The sequence below is a fragment of the Lactuca serriola genome, chromosome 4, assembly GCF_051521515.1.
Source record: "Lactuca serriola cultivar US96UC23 chromosome 4, Lser_US96UC23_V15, whole genome shotgun sequence".
In the NCBI taxonomy this organism is placed as follows: Eukaryota; Viridiplantae; Streptophyta; class Magnoliopsida; order Asterales; family Asteraceae; genus Lactuca; species Lactuca serriola.
The window spans coordinates 336,652,460-336,679,480 of NC_136411.1; the positions used below are offsets into that span (position 1 = coordinate 336,652,460).

Here is a 27,021-nt window from a genome sequence, read left to right on the forward strand (position 1 = left end):
AAGCAGGAGCATAGTTATCACTCTTTGTTGAGGATGTTTCGCTAGTGGTTTGCACAGGTTTGCACGATGACGTTTTGGTTCCACTTGTTCTTGGCACATCATATTTTGCAGGCTCATTTAGGGGTTCGAGTACATATCTACCTTTCACTCTCCATGAGGTCTTCTGAGATAGGCCCTTCATCTCATCAGCATTGTCTATTGGTGCTGACCAGAAGTACTCATTACATCCAGCAGCATTATCTTCTTCCACCATAGCTGTCAATGCTGCAGTTTGTTGTGGAGTGACTCCAGTGACTATGTAGACTTGATTTGGAGTGGTTTGTACCTGTTGATATACAACAGTTTTTGCTTTAAGAGTTTTGGTCTTGTCTGTTGACGAACGAGCGAACTCCACAGAGTTTTCAGAAATCAAATTCTTATGTGTTTCAGGTTCGCTCTTGACAAATTCAGAACAGTCCACCAAATCTTCTACAGAGATTTCACTCAGATCATCATCGTCATTAAGTTCAGATGCATTTTCAACATCAAGATTATTTTCTGAACTTAATTTCGCATTCAAGGAGTCAAATTTCTGTACAGTTTCGGTTCTTAACTTCAATCTATCATTCTCATCAAACAGATTTTTGAGCATGTCCTTGTGGTCCTTGGACTTTATGTAGAACTCAATTTTGTCAAGACCAATTTTATATGCAGGAGAGACTTCGTTAGAAGATACAACGCTTTCACAGTTGTAGGCTTCAGCATCGATTTCATCCTCCTTTAACCCAAGGAAGGGTAAAATCATGCGATGTATCTTCTTTCCTATTTCACAATCAAGATGCAACTGAGTGATTTTGATATAAAGTATTTTAGCAATTAAACAAAACACATTTCGTTGTTTTAACAGTTTAAGATTGTCTCTTTGTAAATAAATCGAATCATCCTTAGATCTAATCAACTATTTATCCTTCTTCTCGATCCACATCCTCCTTTCCTCACTCTTTGATGAAATCCTGCTAATTTGATCAGTTAGGTTAGAATTTGTGACACGGGTTTGGGTGAGACTGCTACTTATGCTTGAAAATTTAAAGTTTAAGTTATTTAATTCCTTTTCATAGTTAGTAACAGGTATTTTTAGAGAAGCAAGAATATTTTGTACCTTCTTGATCAACTCATCACATTCGTTGATCTGTGCACTGACAGGTTTAGCAGCAAAACACCTGTCCTCTCGCTCCTTCTTGCCTTCTATCCCACCATCGGTTGTATATCCTCTCATTTGAGACACACCTTCGATTACCACAAAACATCTTCCTTTTACAGGTTCTTCCTTCGCTAGCATTGCCTTCCCATGAGTGGGCTTTCTGACTTCTTCATCCTTTGAATCTGTGGACCATACTTCCACACCACCAAATTCATCACGATTGTCTGTATGCTGCACAATTAAAGCATTCATAGTAGTATTGTTAACAGTAGACTTTCTTTTCCTAATTTCCTCCAGTCTTCTCAGGAGGCTCGCTTCCTCATCGCCATCATCAGTCATTTCTGCTTTCTTTTTCAGCATGCAATCTTTTTCAAAATGGTTCTTACCTCCACAGTAATGACAATCAAATCCAGAGTCTCCACCCACTTTTGCTTCTTTCTTAGACTCTTCAGTCTTTGACCCCATCTTCGGTTCCTCCTTGATCTTTTCGGTGTTGTAACTTCCCTGCCAATTTTGGTTCTCGTTGGTTGGGAACTTCCGATTCCTCTTCTTCTTCAATAGAACCTTTTCCTTTAGAAACAAGAGCTAAAGAACCCAAACTGGAAACCACACTTGTTTCCTTAGACATTCCACTTTCATGGGTTTTCAAAATTCCCACCAGTTTTGCCAGAGAATACGACTTGAACTGTTCATGTGCTTTAACAGTAGATACAACCGCCATCCATTCGGTTCATAGACCGTTCATGAAAGTAACCTTTTGTTCGATGACTTTCCTTTCAATCCCATGCTTTATCATCTTACTTAAAAGATGATTAAAGTGATCAAATGCTTGAACCAGTTTCTCTTCGGGCTTCTGCTTGAAATCACCAAATTCAGAAAGCAGGAGAGTTTGAATTGAATGTTCCAAATCTTCGTCAGTGGAATACAATTCTTTTAATCTATCCCAAATCTCTTTTGCAGTAGCACAAGAACTTACCAATCGAAACATATCTGACTGCAAAGCAAACCTAATCATCCTCAAGGCCTTGATGTTGCATTGAAACTTTTCCTTCTCATCTTGAGGAATGTCTTTGACATCGTTCACTAGCTGATTGTACTCCTTTTGAGTTTTGACAATCTTTGAAGTGCTTGAGCGAGCGAATGGGCCTACAATGATCGCTTCCCTGATCAGGTACCCATTATCCTCTGATCCAATCACATAGTCTTCAAAGTGATGCGTCCACACTTCGTAATCTTGAGTATACAAGATTGGAATCCTTGTTGTAGATCCAATGTTGTTGGAGATGTTGATTGGATTGGTTTGAGAATCATCCATGGACATTGTACTGACTTTTGATCGATTACCTATTTAAGATCAGACTTGTAATATATCGATAGGGTTAGATCAATGATTAATGAGATACGTCAATATGGAATGATGGGTCAATTAATATCAATCAATGCGGAATTAAAAACCCTAATGGCTTCTTTGACAGAAGAGTTGTGTATGAATTACACAGTCTCCTGCTCTGATACCAATTGATGAGAATAAAACTTAGATCGATTAGATCTTTCACAGGTATGAATATGAAAATCAAACAAGACAAACACAATAATGATAAGAACACAGAATAGAATCAAAGATGTGCTTATGATTCAAATAAAGTCACGCCTCAGCAGAGCTCGATGAAGAACTTCCACTGTAGAGGCGAGCTAGGGTTTACAAAACTCAATGAGAAAAATTATGAAAGCGTTAACTACAAAGACTGCATGCATGCAGCTTATATACTAAACCCTAGAACAAAATGTGCACGGTTGGACAGGCCCCATACCGGTAATCAAAACTGGGCTAAGGACCGATCCCATGACGCAATCTAATAATCCCAACAAATAGGTCTTGGATTGTTTTCACCGATTTTCAAGTTATAGGTCTAACTTGATCATCATACTATCCTTTGTTACTTGTTCATGTTATTCCCTTGCAAAACTGTTCCAAATATAACAAAACACAGCCCCATTTGCATTGTTTCTTCTCTATTTGTTATCATTTCGCTGCAATCAGAAACACTCCAAAACAAAACCTCCCATATTCGTATCATAAGTGGTATCAGAGCCTAGTTTCGATTGGGTGTAACTAATTTCTTGTTAAAAAAAGGTTCAGCTAAGTTTGTTTGAATTCAATTGTTGTCCAAAAATGTTGCGCAAGCTATATGATGAAGAAGAGGATGAAGAAGATTCTGGTCCCATCTATGCCACACCCCAAAACCGGAACGGCGGAAACGTTCAGGGGTGGAGGACGTCATGTCAAGTATCACAAGATATGTATATGGTAAGCAAGTAATAAACAACCATTTCATTTCAAAAGAAAGTGTTTACAATGTGTGTTCACAAAACATAGAATTCCTACATAAATAACAAAACAAGACTTGAAGCTGTAATGCTTCATCTTCTAAATCCCCAACACGAGCACCTGTCTAATAGTCTCCTGATAATACAAGTTATTTGAAAGAGTTGATCAGCAATTAAGCTGGTGAGTTCATAAGATTTTAGTGATGTGAGTAAGCTGTAAAGCGTTGTGGAAAATGTATATGTAAAAGTGGTGTAAGATGTAAAATGTTATTGAAAAATGTATACGTAAAAGCGATGTAAGTTGTAAGTTCTATTTTGAAAAGTTCGCCTGTTCCTCTAGAAAATCATATGTTTCCTATCTGAATGAAAGTTAAGTAAAATGACACTATAAGCCTTTCTATGGGTACTAAGTAGGTACAAGTTATATATACTCAGAGTAAATAAACAATCGATTGTGCGCATCTGCCCTGAGCCCACAACCCAACGGGGAACAGAAAGTAAGGCGGATAGCACACATTCCATTGGTTGTTAGATCGTTGTCATATATAACCCTGGTGTATTCACTTGTTACTCATGGAGTTATTTGTAATGGTTCCTTTATATCTAACGAAAAGTTCTTTTAAGAAAACCTATATTTCTTATAGTAAAATATTGACCACAGTGACTACTTTTATAATAGCTTTGTTTATACTGCTATATATAATCTGATATCGAGTAGAAAGTTAATTGGGTGAATCTGCCCTAAGTCCACAACCAAACGAAGACAGGAAGTAAGGTGGAAAACACACATTTAACTACCTATTGGGTATTAGTTTTATATATCAACATGGTGTATAAACTAAGGTATTATAGAGTTACTCACCTAAAGTCTTTAAAATTGTACTGACTTAATAAAATGGATTAAGCCCTTATCTGGGAAATTTCTAGTTTTGTATACCAAAAGTAATGACTTTGAAAAGTATGTTTTGTAATAGAAAAGATGTGCTTTGACTCTGTGTCCTATAACCTGATCCATACCTAGTACCCTTATGATGACTTAATGTATACTAAGCATAAATATATATAGAATCGGGTAGATAATAGATTGGGTGAATCCGTTCCAAGCCCACAACCAAACAAGGACAAGAAATGAAGCGGAGAGCACACATCCTATTAGCTGTCGGATCCTATAGGTATATATGTATCCTATGGTGTATACATTAAGGAATCATAAGATTAGCATTGTGGTCCTAACTTTATAAAAGTAGCCTTCTACCAAGAGCTGACTGTTTTGAAAGTAGCCTTCTACCAAGACCCAACTGTACGACTATTATTAATTTAATCTATCCTACCTCATCGATTATGTGAATATGACACATGGTAAAGGTATTAATAATATTGAAACTGGAATTTTATATCCTTCTGTAATTGTCGTATTGACAGTGTAAGTATTGTAGTATTTGTAATAAGTGACTACTTTTAGTACTATTTTGCCTTAATTGAGGGTTAAGGCATAATGTGATGGCTAGATCCCATGCTAAACGCTCCCTTGTCAAGAGATTTTAGGAACTACACGCGACCCCTGCATGAGTGCAAGCCTCGAACATCCACATTACTAAGATCATGTATACCCAATATAACTATCACAATGTAGAAGTGATTCATTGGTATAGTTAGATCTTGAAATCGTTCCATGCTATAGCACCTTATTATGTTCTGTTCTATTATCGTGTATTGATATCGTATTTATGTAAATGTATTAATGTAAGCGTATCTATGTAAACGCATTTATGTAAACGTGTTGCATTTGTATAGTCTCATGAACTAAACTGACTCTTTGTGCGCTTCATTGCACTAGAAGTGATGAATAGTATGCTCCTAAACTACACCTATTATAGTTTACTAATGTTCTACTTGGACTGTTACTGAAAGACTCATTTGTCTACTAAGTTATGCTCGTACTTTAAAAACAGAGTTTTGTATAACTATAAAGTAACATAACCTTTAAAAGAGTATTGAAATGTTTTGACAACTTATAAATAACATAAGTAACATTCTGAAAGATGTTTATAACTAACATTTACACAATTATCATTGTGTTCAACTTGTATTCCCCCCTTAAAAGAGTTAAAATAGTTAAAAGATTCATTATGGGGTATGAACTCACCTGATGTGGGTGATTCAAACGGGTATGCGCGTACGGATGAGAAGTTCCACGAATGAAGTCCTGAGACACAATAAGTCCTAAATGATATATAATGACACATATTGGCATGAATATAGTGTTTATAACAACTATATGAAAGGAAACACCTTCCGGGACTAGGAAAGACCTTGACCAAGTGTTGGAATCACAAGTGATTCAACAAAGGAATGTAGAATGGCACTCACATGAGTTTACTACCATGGGTTTACGGCCCAAAGGAGTTTACAGCCGTAAACTCATGGTTACTCATGTATAAGTGCATGTTTGAAGGCTAGGGATGCTTTAGGGACCTTAGCTCTACCCTAGGATGAGGAAGACCACTTTCTTTGAAGCTTTTGGGGTGTTCACGGCCCTAATGAGTTTAAAACCATAAACTCATGACCATTTATGTTTCTGAGAGTTGTTTAGGGTCCTAAAAGTCATAATGAAGCATCCTAACTTCAAGTCTAAGCCTTAGGAAGTGTTTGTGGCATCAATACACCCTTATATTGAGTTTTCGGCCCATGGACCACTTTGACATGTGTTTGCGGCCGTAATCACCTGTGGGTGATGGTATTTTGATTGTTTTGAGTACTAAACACATCAAGGTAAAGTGGTAGGCTAGTCTCTAGGCTTAAGGAAGGAATTTGGGGCATCTTTGCACCATAAAAGGGAGTTTACGGCCCAAGAACATGCTTTGCCGTAAACTCTCTCCAAACCTTTGATTCTTAATGTTTTTAAGTGTCTAAACATGAATCCTAACTGAATATGTAGTATAGGGAAGAGCACTTACGATCTATAAGCTTGAAATGGTTGATATTGGCCAAGAACACTAGTGTGTGTTCTTGGTGTTCTTGGTGTAACTTGAATATCTAAACAAACATGATTTTCACGGATGAAATCAATGTAAGAAGCTAGTTAATAAGATGTATTAACTAATCAAGGGATAGAATACTCACTCTTTTGAAGATCTAAGGAAGAAGGTTGGATGATAGTTGAGAGGATTTGGGAGAAAATCCGGCCAAGAAAGGAAGAAATGAGAGGAAATGACAATGCTCTATATATACTCTTGAGTTTACGGCCACATGAGTTTATGGTCGTAAACTCATGGTCTTGTGGCCATGAACTCATTTAGATGGGTTTAGGATTCGATTTGCTACAATGTGGTTCTAGCAGGTATTTTCTAACACTTATTACTTAAGTGTATTAGGCTCAAAACTCCTTAGAATGACCTGTAACCAGGCTAGAACTCTGAACTAATGATTTTGACACTCAATTGAGTTGACTGACTGAGCTTATAAAATAAAAAATTTTGGGTTGTCACAATCTACGACACCGATGGAGAAGGGGAATTTTGTGAAAGAATAAACTTCTTGGTTGAAGAGGAATTTATTGAAGAAATTCAAGAAGAAACTAATTTCGTGATCGGAGATGAATTTGTTGAAGAAATTGTGGAAGAAATCAATTTTGTTGATGTGGACAAAATTGATGAAGAAATTATGATTTTTGTTGAACAACAAATTTCATTTTCATTCCAAGAGCTTACAACCACGAGAACAAATGACTATAATTGCCACAAAAATTCAGGTTCTCATATCTTTTATGAATATAATTTCTTTTCTAAAGATCTTAAAGAAATCCAAATTGGAAGCTTCATTTATCAAGAAGGTTTATTCGTCTTTCATCTTCATTTTCGTTTCAAAGTGTGGGAGATTTTTACACTTTGGAGGTCATGGAATGCTTATATTTTGCATTTTGAAGGCCTTGGTGAGAGGAGGAAGTATGGTGAGAGGTTGGATTTTACTAATTATGATCTTAATAATGATGTTTTTTTTTGTCTTCGTTCATTGATCAAAAGGAGAAAAAAGACTTGCGTACTACTTTTGATAAAAAGTTTTGTGCAATTAGAGATGGAGACTTTTCATTCGTGGCTCAAAAATAGCAAGACCAATTATTTTTGGATGATGCCGGAATTTTGTACCCTCCAAAAGATGATATGATGATTTCCAAAAAAAATATGTGTTCATGGTAGTAGCAGTCAGTCACCAAAAAGGCATTGAGTGGCAATTCTTATGTCAATTCTCTATGTTGTCCACAAACAAAACATATTTTCATTAATTCTTCATTCATAGGTCAAAAACACCAAGACCGATGGCATGAAGTTTGTTGGGAACGAAAGAAGAAGGATGGTATCCATATTTTTACAAACCATCTTTCTAAGAGAAAATATGAAGATACAAGTCCTAATTATTTACATAGGAGGGAGCTCATGATGTTTGGACTCATATTCTCTTGGTGTGCCTTTAATTGGGAAGCCGTGATATTGGGGCATGCTGCTCATCAATTTACAAATACAAACCATGATCCATTCTTTAAAATGACTACAATTAACCATTTAAATTATTGCAAGGTTAATTTGCAGGGTCGAGTTCATGGGAATGTACGGAAATGGTTTTTCATCCACAAATGGAAGATACGGTTAGGATTAAATTTGGCGAGTTATTTGAGTTGTTTGAAGAAGAACATGTGTATGTAGAGAAAAGACCAAGTTGGAGTACAGAAAAGGTCACATTATGCAATAAAAATTTGTTTTCAAGACTTGCTGTCATGGAAGGTTCGTACGGGGGAACAACACAATTTGGTTCTTACTGAATTGACGACAACTCCTTTCAAAGAAGGAAGGAATGATCCGTGTATGGACAATGAAGGCCCAAAAGGTTATGGGTAGCTTAATATTAGGCTTGAAAGTTGTTTGGGCTTAATGGCCTATGTGGTGTGCATGGTGACGTAGTTGATGGATTAGGGTTTTCTTAATTAAATTAATAAAAGTTTAATAAATCCAAGACTTCATTGATTGTTTGATTCAAAGCTTGGGTGGTTATGGAAGCATTTGGAAGGGTATCATTGATGGCTCTCTTTAAACTTTGGGAGTTACACTCTTATCATTGGTGGCTCTCTTTAAATTTTGGGAGTTACACTCTTATCATTGATGGCTTTCTTTAAACTTTGGGAGTTACACTCTTATCATTGATGGCTTTCTTTAATCCTTAGGAGTTACACTCTCTACATCTTCTCATAACCAATTACTAGCAATTGAAGACTAAGTGAAGGCATGGACGTTTTTTTTTTGTTATTCTTAAGTGTGGTAGATGTTTTTTATGTTATTTCAAGAGTTTCCTTAATTTTCATTTACTAGTTTTAATGAGTAGTTGGTTGGTTGGCTTGTAACCACTAACTTTGTAATAAAGGCTTCATATAAAGCCAAGTTTATGCATGGAAATGATATAGACCAATTTTTAAGAAAAAAAACCTTTGTTCACTTGGAATTATTGTTATAATTCACAAATTATCTTGTTGGGACGTGTTCTTGACTTGATACGAACTCAATCCAATAGGTCTTGGATTGTTTTCACCGGTATGCAACTTAATAGGTCTTGCGTTGTTACTAATCTATCCATTTCTTTCCATTCACATATCATTTGTAGTTGTGATTCTCTCTTAATTTACCTAAACACTACCCTACTTACCAAATCAAGCCCATATACGTACTTATGATACGAATATGGGAGGTTTTGTTTTGGAGTGTTTCTAATTGCAGCGAAATGATAACAAATAGAGAAGAAACAATGCAAATGGGGCTGTTTTTTGTTATATTTGGAACAGTTTTGCAAGGGAATAACACGAACAAGTAACAAAGGATAGTATGATGATCAAGTTAGACCTATAAATCGAAAATCGGTGAAAACAATCCAAGACCTATTGAATTGAATTCAAAAATCACGAATGAGCTCACATCCCAAACAATGATACAAATCTGAATTATAAGCAATAATTCAAGAAAGGGTTGAACAAAGTTCTAATTTTTCTTCAAAAGATAACTAATTTTCAAGTACAACTATGAACTCTATTTATAGTGCTAATAACATAACTCTCGGAAATATCAAAAGTCTAAAGCAATTAAATAACTATTAAAGTCTCATTATTAAACTAATTAATGACCCATTATTGAAATATTAAAGATCCATTATGGCAGCAATTAATAAGTCGATTATGAAGATTCTTCAACTCATTTAAGCTAGTTATGATGATGTTCATGAAGCCCTTCTTGCCACTCAATCATGGAACTTTAGAAAACGTAAGGCTTGGGTCATCCTTATTAAAGCACGCATCATTCTCCCCTTCTTAAAAAAGACTTGTCCTCGAGTCTTCGTCTTTATTCTGAAGTCTTCATCTTTAATTCCTCTTACCCATGGTTTCCAAAGGGCAAACGATTTCCCAAGTTTAAAACGAACAAAAACGTACCAAACGGGAAAATAGTCTTGATCACATATGTTTTTGGTAGACTCGTTAGTTTCCTTGATTCTGATTTCTTGAGTAGCCATTGAAAGTAGATCATGGTTGTGAAGAATATAAAAACCTGAAAACTCTTCGTAGATATTATCATGACCAGTTTCCTCAATTAAGAATTTTGGAAAGGAAATATTATTTTCAACATAAACTTCTTCTTCAACGAACTCGCCTTCATCTTCAGTTTCATAAAAAGGTTCCACGTCGTAAAAGGAATCGTGGTCACAAAAACGACCATTGTTGTCCTTATCCACCACGTCCCAAAGAGTGAGGCAGATTCAGAAAAAACTCGAGAGATATGCTTCTAGTCCCACAAATTCAAGATTCTCATTCGTTGGAGACATGTTGAACCAGGAATTTGGATCTGATACCACTTATGATACGAATATGGGAGGTTTTGTTTTGGAGTGTTTTTTATTGCAACGAAATGATAACAAATAGAGAAGAAACAATGCAAATGGGGCTGTTTTTTGTTATATTTGGAACGGTTTTGCAAGGGAATAACACGAACAAGTAACAAAGGATAGTATGATGATCAAGTTAGACTTGTAACTTGAAAATCGGTGGAAACAATCCAAGACCTATTGAATTGAATTCAAAAATCACGAATGAGATCACGTCCCAAACAATGATACAAATCTGAATTATAAGCAATAATTCAAGAAAGGGATGAACAAAGCTCTAATTTTTCTTCAAAAGATAACTGATTTTTAAGTACAACTATGAACTCTATTTATAGTGCTAATAACATAACTCTCGGAAATATCAAAAGTCTAAAGCAATTAAATAACTATTAAAGTCTCATTATTAAACTAATTAATGACTCATTATTTAAATATTAAAGATCCATTATGGCAGCAATTAATTAGCCGATTATGAAGATTCTTCAACTCATTTAAGCTAGTTATGATGATGTTCATGAAGCCCTTCTTGCCACTCAATTATGGAACTTTAGAAAACATAAGGGTTGGGTCATCCTTATTAAAGCACGCATCACTCTTCCTCTCCATCTCTAGATCAATCTCCCTCTCTCTGGCTCTTGCAATCATATCATCTAGTGTCTTGCAACTAGACTGGCTCACAAACTGTCAGATATCACTCTTCAACGTCTCATGGTACCTTGCCTTCTTCATCTCCTCATCCGCCGCATACTATGGAACCAACAATTCCCTCTCACGGAACATAGCGGTGATCTCCGACACTGTCTTAGTAGTATGGTGAAGGACCTGGAACTCCGTCGTCAGCTACTGGACCTTAATCACTTGTGCAAACTCGGCTCAAAATCTAGTCACAAAAGTCATCCCATGTCGTCAAATCAACTGCCATAACGGAGTGCCTAACCTCTGCCCACCAATCTCGAGCTCTGTCTTTCAGAAGATAGGAAGCAAGTCTGTCCTTTGCCCCATCGGGACAGCTACTAGTGTGGAAGGCATTAGCAACATCTTCTAACCATCGTCTGCTTGCGATTGGGTCTTTCTCCCCTAAGTACTCCGGAGCCCTACATGCTCGAAACTCACATAAGGTCAACATGCGAGCTCCCATCAATACCACCATCTCAAACCGAAAAGCGCTCAAATGCTCATCCAAAATCTCCAGAATTCCCTCCTTGATCGTACCAAATATCACAAAAGTTTTCTCAAGTATAATGCGGGTAATCTCAGACAAAATGAACTCCTCCAACTGTCTGGCTCCAAATCCCGAGCATGAATCCTCACCAGCACCAGAACCACTAACCGGCCTTCCTTGAAGAGTCACCATATCGAAAATAGATCATATAAACCCTCAGACCACGCATAAATAATATCGAGGTGTCTCATACTCTACATGCTTCCTGGCATCATCGCAGCTCTCCTTGATTCGTGTATGAATCCTCTTCTTCCAGTAGTACGGGCACATACTACCTTCCACATTTATCCATACTTTCCTCAAGGATCACTTTGAATCCTCCAAGTCTCTCCTTATCCATATATATAATCCTCAACAAGACAAGGCTCCCAGTACTAAATCTCTTCCTAGGTTTTCCTAGGGAAACCATCACTCTACTCCCCGCCATCAGTTATAGAAGGAACACCCCCTAACATCCCCTAACTAGATCATGTGTACAGTTACATATCGCCAACCCTAGATAATTCTTCGAATGAAAGGTCTCACACTACAACGGTTGAACTCAAACAAGATCTACGCAATAGAGTTAAAACCTAACCTTCTAAAATTATTTAGTCTCAACAATATGTAACCTAGTATATTCTCTTACTAGTTAGTTGAAGTTAATGGGAACTCCTAAAATCACAAAGCAAGCAGCATTCAAGCATCGAGTAATCGGAAAAAGCATAACCTAAACAGGCCATCTTATTACTAACTCATCAGTACTAGCATGCAAGTCTACAAGCTCATATAGTAGGCATATAAAGGCATATTTCCTATATTCTATCATGCAACTCCTGAGTAGATCCTTAGCCTTAACTAGCATGCGATTCACAGATTCACAAATCAAAGCGTATCATAAAACATGTATGAGTATTTTGGGAAAACTTACTTGAGCTCGGTCGATTGTATGCACCACACCCTTTTTTTATTAGAAAAACCCTTTTGTAAAACATTTATTTTTGGAAAATTCTACCAAACCCTCAGTTTGAGTTTAGACACACCTGGGAGTATGTCTGAATCCCCAAACTAAGGCTTTGATACCAACTTGTAACATCCAAAAAATTATGACTAAAAATTTCGATTTTTAAATTAATGAAACCATCACCCAAAACAACCTCATGAAAAAAACAAAGCAATCAGAGTATATCAAATGACATCAGAAAACATCAGAGTCATGTAAAATGCAGAACAATGTGGTGTGCATTACAATCATTCCAGTCTCTTCCCCTTCGAACCAGAAGTACCTAAAACATAAATTGAAAATCGTAAGCACAAAGCTTAGTGAGTTCCCAAAAATACCACATACCATACATATCAAACATATAATGGGAGTTGCCCGGCATCGAGCCCCATTCGGAAGAGATATGTCAGTCATCAGGCCCCACCCGGTATACATACAAACATATAAACACATGTAAAAATCACAAAGATAAATAGCATACAATATAATCATCAGACCCTTCCCGATAAACATATCAGAAAACATACATGCAGAGTCACACAGACAACTAGCATCGTAATCATAACAATTCATGGGCCGGCATTGGTGCCTTCAACCCGCTAAACACAATGAGGAAACTCACCTCTAGCTGTTAAATCTCTTAAATAAAATCTTGGTCTGCTGGTCCGAAAAATTCTCGCGCTATCATCATCAAATAATATCTGATTAATAATTGGATCTCGACCCAAAATCGAGAATCTAAATTACATATCCAACATCCAGGGTAAAATACCATTTTAGCCTTTTTCTTACTTGGCCCAAAACCAAGGCCCAACCCATTTACTCAAAAGGCCCAAATTCCTTAATGACATCCCATTATGGCCCAAATTCCTAACTAGGTCGAAAACTATCATGGGCCTTATCCCAAGAAAGCCCTTAGTCTATCCATGGCCCAAAGTCAGAAATCCAATAGCCCAACAAAGCCGAAATCCAAAAAGCCCAAAATAAACCCGAGTCCAAAAGCCTAAATGGTGAAAGCCCACTACATTGAGTATGATTGGCGTACTCCTCATACGTCCGACATACTCCTCATATACCCGACATACGAGCGTTGACTCAAAAGTGGGCAGCTGACCCAGTCCGTGTAGTGTACCAGGGATTACACCACGCGTACCGGCCAAAGTCCCTTTTGGCAAACTTTGTCTTAACTACTTAAGCTCTTAACGCCAAAACCTCAGATCCACATCATCTCAAGGTCTTAATGCATAAATTTGGCAACTTTATCAGCTAAAAAACACGCCCTTATCTCAATCTAACACGAAGAGGTTCCATGATAAGAACTTTATACCTTCTCGAGCTAGAAAACTTGATGAAGATTCTGGATCTACAACCTCAAGTCCAACCAAAGCTTGGTTACCAAGCACCACCTTCTTTAATGCACACAAAAGAACACAAAATTACTTCCAAAGCTCAAAAACATATAGAGTACGCCCCATATACTAGCTAGGGACCAAAAAGATAGAAATTTTGCATTGGGGGGGTGTTAAAAGGGAAACATACCAAATCTCGAATGTTACATATAGTGTTAAACCTAAATTGTAATCAAAAATAACAAAAAAAACATGAAACTATTTTTATAATCACTAAGAATTTTTTAATTAAGTAGCTTAAAAATAACTTAGAATAAGAATAGCTAAAAGTAATATTGTATAAAAACTTATAATGTTATTTTTAAAAACAAAAACAATGTTTATTGTTTTAAATAATTAAAATAAACTAACAATAATCACCAAATAAATTTTAAAAAAGTTAAATTTCTGAAACCAAGTTAAAATAATTAAGATTTTCAAAATACGTTATTTTAAATATCTTACAACAATAGTTAAGAGTAACAGTATATTCAAAAATTAAATTGTTACCCTTAAAAACAAAAACAATGTTTGATGTTTTAAATAATTACAATGATAGAAATTAAAATCTTAAGAAAATATTTTTTTAAAAATAGTTAATCATAACAACAACTATAAATATCATTAAACCATATATTATATTTAATTTTGTTCATGAATAACCCGTAGAGCCGTTGAGACAATTAAGATTATAGAATTTTATCATATAATTCAAAACAAACAATGTTTATACCAACTTATTGTAATATTTCATATATAAGAGGTAACAAAAACATCATTTATATATTTTAAATACATATATTTTAAAGATTTCAAATATATTGTTGTATTCTGCACAACGCGCAAGTATTCGCCTAGTATATATTATTAGAGTAGGAATTGTCATTATCATGATACAAGAAAGCTATCATTAGTATATATATATATATATATATATATATATATATATATATATATATATATATATATATATATATATATATATATATGAGATGTGACTTTCTTCTTTTTGTTTATAGAGAGCATAGGTAAGAAAAAAAAAAGGACAATTTACACATGCATGCTAGACTTACAATCTACTATTCAGAATTATCAAACAAAAACACCCATGTGTATGCTAGGAATAGTTAACTACCAAAAACCGGTTCTAAACCGATTCGAAACCAATTCTCCAAGGCGGTTCGGACGAAACCGGTTCTAAAACAGTGTTAATGTTCATGTTTTCGGATTGGTTTAAACCAGCAGTTCGGTTCGTGCTTCGGTTTGGTTCATCAACCAGTTTAGTTGTAACAATTGAATTTGGTAAGTTTCATATATAGCCTCTTATCTAAAAAATTTTCAAAATTGGTCCTTAAGCTAGGACACAGGGCGTACAGGGTGGTACGATTAGCGTACTAGCCCGAAGTTGAACGCGCATTCAGTCCATGAACGTTGGGCGTACGTAGAGTACGTATGGCGTACATGTGGATTATGAAACCCTAATTTCTAGTGTATTGCACCCTATTTAAGCTTTACGATAGCCTCATTTGGTCATGTTTAGACAACCTCCACCCTTCCTTGTCCAAAAATCGAAACCCTAGTGTTTTCTTGAGAGTTTTGAGCGATAAAGTGTGTTTGTTGGTGCTTTGTGAAGGAGAAGAATAAGTGGACCATTTGGAGTTGTGCATGGAGCTTGAGGAACTAAGATTAGTTCATCATTTGCTACCCTTTTGAGGTAAAAAGCTCACATCTTGCTAAACTATGATGCTAGATCTAGTTATGTGCTATTTTGTTCTTTTTGATGTCCTTGGAGTGATTGTTGAGCTTCTTAATTCACTACAGAAGTGATTGATGGTAGATCTAGGGCTCTTTTGGTCCCTTTGTCGATAAAAATGCAAGCTTTGAGGTGTTTATAGACTCATGCATGTGTTAAGACCCTTTGTTAAGCTCTTTTGAGCTCTAGAGCCCCATTAAGCCATGCATGCACGTAAAGTTGCCAACTTCACATGATAAATCACCTTAAGGAAGTCAGATTTGAGAGTTGGGTTGAAGTCTTAACCGAATAAGAGCTTAATGACGAAAGTTCGCCAACTGGGGAGTACGCTGGCCATACAATCAGGTACGTTGCGCGTACTAGCCCCAGAGTATGTACGCTAAGCGTATAAGTTGAGTACTCCCAGCGTACTCAGTAGTGGGGTTTGGAAGTTTGGGCTTTCGGTATTGGGCCCATATTGCACCTTAGGAGTCTAGGGCTTTGTTGAGCCATCATAATTCTATTTATGGGTTGATGTTATTTTATTGAACTTTTTGGTTGAAGGCCCATGAAGGGATTTGGGCCCAAATTTGAAAATTAGGCCATATTTGGGCCTTGGGTGATCATTTTGGAATTTAGGCCTTTTAGATAGTTGGATTAGGCCTTGGCCTTGGTCCAAGTTAGGTAAAGGGCAAAAAGTTCTTTTACCCTAGTTTGGACTCTTAGGGGCTGTTTGTTTTTTCTGTGAAGAGCTGCGCAACCACTTTTGTCTGCGCCGCGCAGACAACGCGCAGACATATGACCTCGCAGACTGTTTGTTTTTTGGAAGTGCGCAGACCAAAAAACGTCTGCACGAGGTCTTCCTGGCGCAGACATGGACCACTGTCTTCAAAGGTCTTCAGACCTCATTTTAACCAAAAAAAAAAAACACCCGTTTTTTTTTTTCTTTTTTTTGCTGAAAATGCATTTTTAATCTTTATGACATGAAATTAAGTTTGAAAAATTAATTTATTTCAACGGCTACAGACGTTAAAAACAAACAGTCTTCGTATTGCAGACTGCAGACATTTGGTCCACCTCTTATGCCGCAGAGGCTTGCAGATGTGGTCCGCAGACTGCAGACATTTTGGCTTCAAAAAAACAAACAGCACCTTAGTGTGAGTCAGGATCTAATTATTAACTAGATGTTATTTTATGTTGATAGCGCTGAGATTTTAGCGGACCAACAACCAGAGGTTTATCTGTGAGATTTAGTAGTCTGAGGTGAGTTTCCTCACTGGGTTTAGCGGGGCGAAGGCACCAATGCCAACCCATGATTATCATGTTAGGATGCTAGATGTCTGTGTGACTCTTGCATGTGTTATGTGCCGGTATGTGTCACACCCCAAAACCAAGAACGACGGAAACGTTCAGGGGTGGAGGACGTCATGTGAAGTATCATAACAGTGTAAAGTAGTAAACAAGCAACAACATCATCCATTGCATTAGAAGTAAAGTTTTAATACATGTGTGTTCTTTTATAGTAATAAAACACCAAAATATGAAATCAAAATAAAAGACGAGTCTTGTCTGTGCTCCGTCTTCTCAAAACCTGTTCATCGTACCTGTCTACTGGTGACCTGAGAATACAAGTTATTTTGAAAGCGAGTATCAGCCTAAAGCTGGTGAAATCATAAGTATTTAAGTGTCATTACCCTATTTTGGAAAGCTATTATGAATGCCATGTAAATCTTTTAATGAAACATTTGATATAAGTATGAAAACCCTAGAAAATTCCATATTTCCTACTAGTATAAGAGTAGTCTTCTACCAAGACCCGAATATTTTGAAAGTAGTCTTCTACCAAGACCTGAATGTTTTGAAAGTAGTCTTCTACCAAGACTTGAATGTTTTGAAAGTAGTCTTGGTGTCTTCTACCAAGACCTGAATGTTTTGAAAGTAGTCTTCTACCAAGACCTGAATGTTTTGAAAGTAACAAAGAAGGTTTTTCCCCTGTATGACTACTATTAACAATATATAGTCTACCTCATCGTTTATCTGAATGCATCACAAAATAAAAGTAATAGGGAAAATATAGCCATATAAGTATTATCCTTTTGCATTAGGATAAACACGACATCGCGACTACCGAAAAGTATTAACCTTGAATATCCGTAGATGTTCATTTTCCTCTGTAGCTAACAGCAGGTTGAAGGAATGGTTAGTCCCTTAAAGGTACCCCTAGTATAAGTATTAACTGTAGGCATCCGTAGATGTTCATTACCTCTGTTGCTAACAGGTGGGTGCCGGAATGGTTAGTCCCGTATAGTATCCTTTTGTACTAGGATAGACAGAACTAAACTACACGTATGATATGTAATAGTATCTCATCATATAGTATCTAGGTACAAGTATCCATGTCAGTGTATCTCTTCATATAACATTTAGTATAGACTCATGAATGAACTGAATCTGGTGTAATTCCTTGTAATAGGAATAATGTTTTGTATCTCCTAACTATCCCTATAATAGTTTACTGGAAGGTAATTGATGTCCAAGAAGGTTTATACACCCTTGCTACACAAGAGTGTGGGAACTGAATGAAGGATGAAAGCTATCATATCAATACATATGTATAAGAACATAAGTGTATAGATATAGTTTTGATCAAAAAGATGAAAATGGTTTTGTAAGACATTTAAGAGTTTTGAACAATAAATAGCAATGACTTGATGTCATTTTAATAAACATTTCAAAAGTAATACATTTGATTACAAAGTATTTTTTAAGATAGAAAACCATTTCATGCATCACATTTTGAAGTATATGAAATCGGCTGGATGAAAACACAGTTATAAATCACATGTGATTGATTCATTAACATGTTGTTTTCTATTTGTATTCCCCCCCCCCCCCCATTAAAGCATTTAAAATCATTTAAAACATTGATTAAGGGGTATGAACTCACCTGTAGATGGTGGTTTGGATGAACTGAATGATGTAGGATAGCTAGGTGATAAGTGAAGACTTGTTCACACCCAATGATCCTAGTTAACATATAATCACACATATATGTATCCAATTAGACTTTAAACCACTAATTGACAAAGTTAAGACATCCTAAGGCATGTAAAACACCTTATATAACTGCTAAAAGTCATAAGGATTGCATCTAAGTGCTAAAGGACCTTGCTATTGTGTTTGGGGTTCAAGGGTAAACTCCTTTGGAGTTTACGATTTTCATGACCATTACCCAATGAGTTTACAGTCATAAACTCAAGAGTTTATGGTCGTAAACTCATCACTCTTTGACCATAAGTTGTTTTGAGGTTTTACATGTCCTTTGAAGCATTTCCACTTGATGGTTAGGCCTTTAGAAGAGATTAGGGCATCATTACACTCCTTTGAGGAGTTTACGGCCCCAAGACCATTTCCTTTTGGGTTTACTACCGTAAACCCATATGGAAAGTGGTATTTTCATGTTTTCAAGTCCTATACACAATAAGGAGTGGATCTAGACTAGTTTCACAAGGAAGGAAGGGACTAAGACACACTTTTGGCCCTTAAAGAAGGGTTTACGGTTCAAGGAGTTCTTGAACCGTAAACACCTTTGATCTTGGTGTTTCTTTGATTTTCTTTGATGTATAGAAGTATAACAAGCCTTACAATACACTAGGGTAGGAATACTTACTAGTTGGAAGCTTGAAAAGTACCAAAAGGCCAAGAACACTAGTGTGTGTTCTTGGTGTTCTTGGTGAAACTTGAAGATTCACCCGTTTGGAAAGATCTAATGGATAGAAGTGTATTAAATCACTAGATTAAGTGATATACTAACTTGAAAGGGTTAGAAACACTTACTAGATGAAGATTTGGAAGAAATCTTTGGATGATACTTGAGAGAGTTTGAGATTTGATCTTGAAAGTTGGAAAAGTGATAAAAATAACTAAGTGTCACTTTTATACCCCTTCCCATTAGGGTTTACGACCGTAAACTCTTGTTTAGGTCGTAAACTCTAAACTTTTTGATGTTTTGAAAGTTTATTGTTGCATAATATTTATTGTTGCACAATAAACCCTAAGGCATCCTCTCTTCTGATATCTCCTAAAGTGTAAATCTTGAAATACTCAAACTTATTCCAAAAAGTCTGAAAATTAACAGTAACTGTCCTGACTTCTATTGACTTGATATGTTGTACAAAATAGAAATTTCGGGTTGTCACAGTATGTATACCAAGCAGGGTTCGATGTTGGGTGAGGCCCGATAACTGTATTGTATGTTATTGACTTTGTGATTATCGCATGTGTTAGCATGATTATATGTTTATTAGTGTATCGGGTGGGGCCCGATGTCAAGCGGGGCCAAATGAATGAAAGATCTGTAACTCGAGCGGGGCTCGATGTCGGACGAGGCCCGATATGGGGCAGGGCCCTGTATGTGTTTATTATGTATGGTATGTGGATAGTTTAGGGAACTCACTAAGCTTTGAGCTTACTGTTTTCAGTTTATGTTTCAAGTACTTCTGGTTCGAAAGCGAAGAGCCTAGGATGATTGCAGAGCACACACCACTCTATTTCGCATTTTGAGATTTACTCTGATATTTTGTGTTGTAGTGATACACTTTGGTCTTTTTGGTTGTATGTCAATGTTTTGGATTACCATTTTATAAATTTTAAAAAATAAAATTTTTGGGTCATATTTTAGGACGTCACATCAGTTCACGAACTGGTGTTTTTGTGCAAGTCTACTCCAACCATGGGAATCATCTGGAGGCGTGATATGTTATAGACGAGAGCCAACTTTAGGGCTAACCACAGTTGAGAAAGAAAAACAATAATACAATTTTAAAAAATGTAATCATTCATAAAATGTTGTAATCAAATAACGCAACATAAGAAGTGAAAATATTTTACAAGCTTGGCTCGGGTAGAGGTAGGTGTCATATTCAAAGCTAATTGTCACATTTAGTTATCTTCCTAAAGAACATGCTAAATGTGGTTTGTTCATAGAGCTTGTTCGAGTCTATTAAAGAGAAATGAGGATCAGTCATGAACATGAGTAGAAACATGAATTGCATTGGACCCTTTGGTTTATCATTGGTATCTTTTCTTTTCTGAACATTAGTAGCATCACTGAGGAGAAGAGATTGATATCATGCTTACCTAACCCGATTAAAAGGAAATAATGGCTAAAGAAAATAGTTCTTGTTAAATTAAAAAAAGTGGGTTATATGCAGGGAAATGCAATATACAAAACATTTCATATAAAACAAAGCCTAAACATTTTCAATCAATAGGATTAGAATTTTTGTTACACCAATTTGTAGTCAATATCAAAAGTGACACAAATAGCATCAGAAAAATTTTTACACCAGATCTTTGATCCATCAAAATCCATTTTTATGGACCGAAATATCATTTTATAATATAATTGCACCAATCCTTAAAATCAAATCATTCCTTCTTATTGTTGCTCCAACCATAGTCACGTTCTTGCAACAGATGAAAAACTCCTCATAAAATCGACATATCCCAAAAGAAATACCATTTTGGCATTTAATTATATTTTTGCACTAGAGCATCCAATCTATGTTAGTCTCCAATCTATCATTTTTTTTATTTTTCACCATAAAAAGACCTTTATGCCGCCCTTTGCTTCTCCTTAACTTTATTTTTTCAGAAAGACCAACCCAACCGTATACTAGCATGAGCATAGCATCCAATTTTACTTTTTATAAATTAAAAAAAAAAAAAAAAAAAAAAAAAAAAAAAAAAAAAAAAAAATCGGTTTGCCCTTTATTCTAGCACCATGCCCTGCCACCATTGATTTTCTGACATCCCTCTCATCTTCATCTTCAATAAAAATAACCAAAAGCACCAATAAATCTTAAAACCAACCAAAATATGGAACTTTCGACAATCAATAAAAAAAAATTAAACTTTCTCTTTTTCAATGGGAATTCCCCATTTCCTTCATCAAATCCCAAAAACTCAATTTTAAACCACTTATAAATAATGATTCCTATGAACACCCAACTTAAAATAATGATCATCTTTAACATCCGATTCTCAGCTTCAACTTTGTTCTTAGCCTTCAACAACCCTGGAGAATATAATTATCTTAGTACATCATGCACATCCTTCCTCATCAACCCATCCAATAAACTTACAATTAAGTCACTATAAATATCAAATCCAACCAACTTAAGGTCACTCTCACATAAGGGCTTGAGTTAGAAAGAATCAAAACTACCTTACGTTCTTCACGTATCCATAAAGCTTTTTATGGGGTTGTCATCAGTCCACGAAGTCAGAGAACGAAGATGAAGAAATGAACGATGCTTTTAATGACCGTTCTAGGATTTTAAAGGGGATGTATAAGTTAAAGGACGAAAATGCCCCAAACTTGCAAGGCATGTGGGAATTTTAACTCTTAAATCAAACGGTAGGTTAGATTAGGGACCAAACTTTAACAAATCAAACAATTAAGGATTCACAGGGTTAAAAAATGGAGTTAGGGACTAGGCACGCATGAAACACCAAACCACAGGGATCATTCGTTTAATTTGTCCTTAGTTATACCATCATCGTATCATCTCACAGCCTCCATCGTGTGTTCTGTTCTTTCTCATCGATGTTGCTCCGCCTGCAATCGTATTCCATCGCCTGCAATTGTTTTCCATCGCCTCCAGGTAGGGGTGTTCACGGGGCGGTTCGGTTCGGATAGTAATAAAATTGTGAACCGTGACCACGGGGCGGGTACCTTACATGCACTAACCGAACCCGAACCGAAATGATAAAAAACCTGAACCGAACCGAACCGTGTAAAGGCGGGTAACCACGGTTCGGTTCACGGATACCCGCTAAATAAAAAAAATAAAAATCAATCAAAGCTATAAAGTCCATTTTAGCCATGCATTCTGAAAATTAAATAGACAGATATAAAACATACTTGTGATAAGTTGATAAATATGATAATGTTTTTTAAAAAACATATATACACACTTTATAGTTTATAGCTAATAATTTAAGGATAGCGTCATGCCAGTTATGATCCTAATGTCCGTGTGTTTTGTATATGCATTGGAACGCATCTTTAATTGTTTCCTTGTTTTCATGACATACCAATTTCAAATTAGACATAGAACAAAATTCATATATATATATATATATATATATATATATATATATATATATATATATATATATATATATATATATATATATATATATATGACGGTTCGGTTCGGATATCAAAACCGAAACCGACCCGTAGGTATCCGTTTTTTTCGGTTTCGGTTTGTTTCGGTTTTTTCGGTTTCGGATTGGCCGGATCGGCTCGGTTTTTCGGTTTTGCGGTTTTTATGCACACCCCTACCTCCAGGTGGAGCGATTCCTACTCGACTGTTTCTCTTCTCCATCTATTCAGGTGATTTTCTTCTGCAACAGGTACCAATTTCTTTCTTTTTTTTTTTTTACTCTCTGTCTGATCGATTGAAGCTCCAAGCATATGATTTCTGAATTTACATCCTTATGTTTGTGACTGGTTGTTGAATCTGATGTTTACGCTGATTATGCATATTTTTGTGATCGATTAAAGCTGATTTGCATCCTTGTTTTTGGTGATTGATTGTTGAAATCATATAATTTCAGCTTCAGTATTGGAGTATATTTGATGAATATAGCTGATGGAATCTTCTTGATTGTTATGATTTATGATTGTGAATTATTTACACAAATACTCCTTCTATCCAAAAATTTAACATTTTTGAACGCATAGTTCGAGTCGATGTTTAAAAGCTAATCAAATGTCCAAAATACCCTTCACAAATGACAAAATCAACATGTTAGAAGGTTGGTGTAATATGTCAAAACTTGTAAAGTTTTATGCCAAAGAACTTTTTAGCCTATGTTTTTAATCCCATAAATGACTAATATATCAGAATGATTACAAAAACTAAACTAAATAATTCAAAAAAGTTGATTTGATCTTCTTGAATAAAGTGATTATTGCTCAAATCTCTGAAAAGGGGAGAATACACAGTTAATCATTGTTTAATTTTCAAGAACAAAAATGTTGCACTATCATAACAAAAAAATCTATGGACACTTTTTGATTATACTAGTGATAGTAATATAAGTTAATTAAAATGTTTCATTGTTTAATTTTCAAGATTCTGCATATGCACAGTTGATCAAATCTTGAAGAAAGCAACTTCTGAAGTCTACAAATACAATAGTGATAGATGATGTGATAAAATATGAAAGGATGATGTTATAATCAACAAATAAATGCAAGTGTGTTGCTATTTCTATCATTTAGTCGTTTAACATCTTTGATCATTATACAAGCAGTCGATGTTTATAGCATTTGAATTATGTAAGAAAAGTGTTAGACATGCGACAATAAAAACACATAACATCACTCTCCACCAGTTAATTAATTGTACACATACGATGAACTAAAAGAATCATCAAACCCAAACCTTTTCCATCATGATGGCAATAGTTAATTCTTGAAAACGAGGTGATTTTAACTCAAACCAATGCAAAGAGTCGATTTTCAGACTTACCATTTACATGAACTTTGTGGAATAAACATTAAATTTTGAAACTTTTTACCACTTAATTAATTGTTGTTTCCTCTTGTATGCTTCACCTGGTGGCGTTTTATGTAGAGGGTGAATACGACACATTAATCCTAGAAATCATTTGCATCCTATGTTGGACCATACTACGTGAAATTTTATTAATAAAAATACAACAAGTTATATACATACACACGTGGAACAAAAGTTTCCCTTAGAAGCCTATACAACATTTGTAACTACCAACAAAAACCAAGAATCTTTACATGTTAAAAACGGCTTTCTTTTTCTCGTAGTAATCATGGATCCAACCCTGAATAATCTCAACTTCAGACTCCCTTTGCTTCACCAACCAATCAGGATCATCGCATGTGGCTGCACGTAGATCCAAATGATGTGCACCTGAAGATACACAATCAAACAAATATGGATGATGAGGGAAAGAGGAAGAAATGTAATACCCATAAAAAGAATTGTTTTTTGTTATGACACAAAATGTATGACACGCCCATAAAAAAAAATTGTTTTTTGTTATGAGACAAAATGTATGACACGGGTATCTAAAAGGTTACCTTTCTCTGTCACAAGAGCAACTACGCTTTCTGACACGTTCTCCAAAACACTGACAAAACATATACCAATTAAATTAGGGTAATGTCCTAAACAAAATATCATAAAAATAGGTAACAAAATAACATTAATATAATGTTATTTGCGAACACATTGTTCCAGTCGCTTACCTTCTTATAGTATTTATTAGAACAGTTAAAACAAAAGAAGCGTGAGCCACCAGGTTTTGTAAAAAAAAAAAGTTTGTTACTCATTTATTTATAATATATTGCATCTTTCCATGATATGTTAAAAGCTATATTTTGATCTTTAAGGTACCGTTGGTGTGTAGTATTATTGGACTTGATGATAAGACAAGAAAAAAAATGTTCTTTTTGATGGGAATTCAAAGAAAACTATTTGATTAATTATTTTTTTGAACACCAAAATGACGGAATTGAAGTTAAAAGCTAACAGGAAAAATCATCTTCATTTTATCTTCCAAGAAAAATAACTCTCTTTATCTATGGCTTCTCTTTTGATTTCCAGAACAAGATAAAACAAAACAAACAAAAAACTTTACTTTTTTTCATTCAGATCGCAATGGCATTGATGTAATAATTGATTAGAATTTCAGAATACAATGCAATTATGCAAATGCTATCTATATAAACAACCGAAAGCATGTTGCTATTTCTTGAACAAAATACATGGTTTTTCATGGGCCCATCACAAAAAATATACTCTACTTTATATCACAAAATGACCACATTTTTCAATTTTTATCACAACACAATGACAACCTATTTCATGAAATGAAAAAATGCAACTTTTTTTTTGAAAAAAAAAAAAAAAAAAAACTGCTTAATGAGTGGGCTCCGATCCACTAGAAAAATCTCTAGATTAACATTGCCATAATTGGTTGAAAAAGTGGTGATTCTATGATATTTAAAACAGCATGTGTAATTGTGTATTACTATAACTACTTAGGATAAAGAAAGGTAGTTATTTTGAACACACAAACAAGAAATTAGATGAAAATAAAAAAAAAAAACATGATTTGAGCATTTACCACTTTGCCCATCCTCAGATTTCTTTCAGTCTTGAAAAACCTTCATTCACAGTGGTCCTTCCTGTCACTAGTTCATCATGTAAATGAAAAAGGAAATAAGCCTCAGAGGGCATATATTATAATAATAATAATAATAATAATAATAATAATAATAATAATAATGATATTATCAAAACAAATTTCAACCTCCAAATCAGCAACAGAAACAGATTGTTTTATTATGGTGCCAAAACAAGAAATTTGAAGCATGTATCAGATTTAAAGATTTATAACTTTCAATCTCATATATCATTATCAATGCTAAACAAAAGAATTAAAAAAGGTTCATAGTCACATATCCTAAATCCTAACCATCTTATTCAAATACTTTAATTTTCATGCTAATGCAGAATAAACATCATATGATACCTCATAGCAATCACCAAAATGACCAAAAAAAAAAAAATCTAAATCTAAATCTATCACAGCTGGTGTGTTTATGTGTAGGGCTGTTAATCGGGTTTCGGGTTAAACGGGTTGGGTTAGTCAGGTTTTTTTATAAAAAATATTCATCCGAAACCCGACCCTAATAAGGTACGAGTTAGTCGGGTTTGGGTTAATCGGGTTTCGGGTTTGTAGGGTTGGGTTAATCGGGTTAGTCGGGTTGAGGTTGAAATGTAAGATAATTTATGTTGTGCTATTTTAATACATAATCCACATGTATAGGGACTTCAATTGTAAAGTTGGTATACGATATGAATTTTTGGAGTTTTTTTTACCATATTAGTGATGTAAACAGTGAATAAAATTCGTAAAACTGTTACAACACAACCATACTGCATTAAGAAGAGAGGAAAGTTATGTCATTTTATACATCTTTATACATAGTAATTTTACTATCTGGTTTGTTTAAATAAGAAATATGTATTAGTTGTAAAATCTCATGGGATCTTGAATTCATGTCATTTAACATAGTAAAAAAAAATTTTGTAATAAATTCTTAATCGGGTTATTCGGGTTGACCCGAAACCCGAATTGTTTTGAAAAAATCAACCCTAAACCCGACCCTAATAATAATTCGGGTTAGTCGGGTTGACCCGAAACCCGAAT

General features: G+C 35.2%; 1 long non-coding RNA gene across 1 annotated transcript; it reads right to left on the bottom strand.

The window, feature by feature from the left end:
* Window positions 1-24,447: 24,447 nt before the first annotated feature.
* Window positions 24,448-26,414, bottom strand: LOC145097473 (uncharacterized). The gene is made up of 3 exons (XR_013704382.1): window positions 25,933-26,414; window positions 24,884-24,933; window positions 24,448-24,713 (listed from the first exon to the last, which is right to left on the bottom strand). It is a non-coding gene; the product is annotated as an uncharacterized LOC145097473 (long non-coding RNA).
* Between the last annotated feature and the right edge of the window lie 607 nt (window positions 26,415-27,021).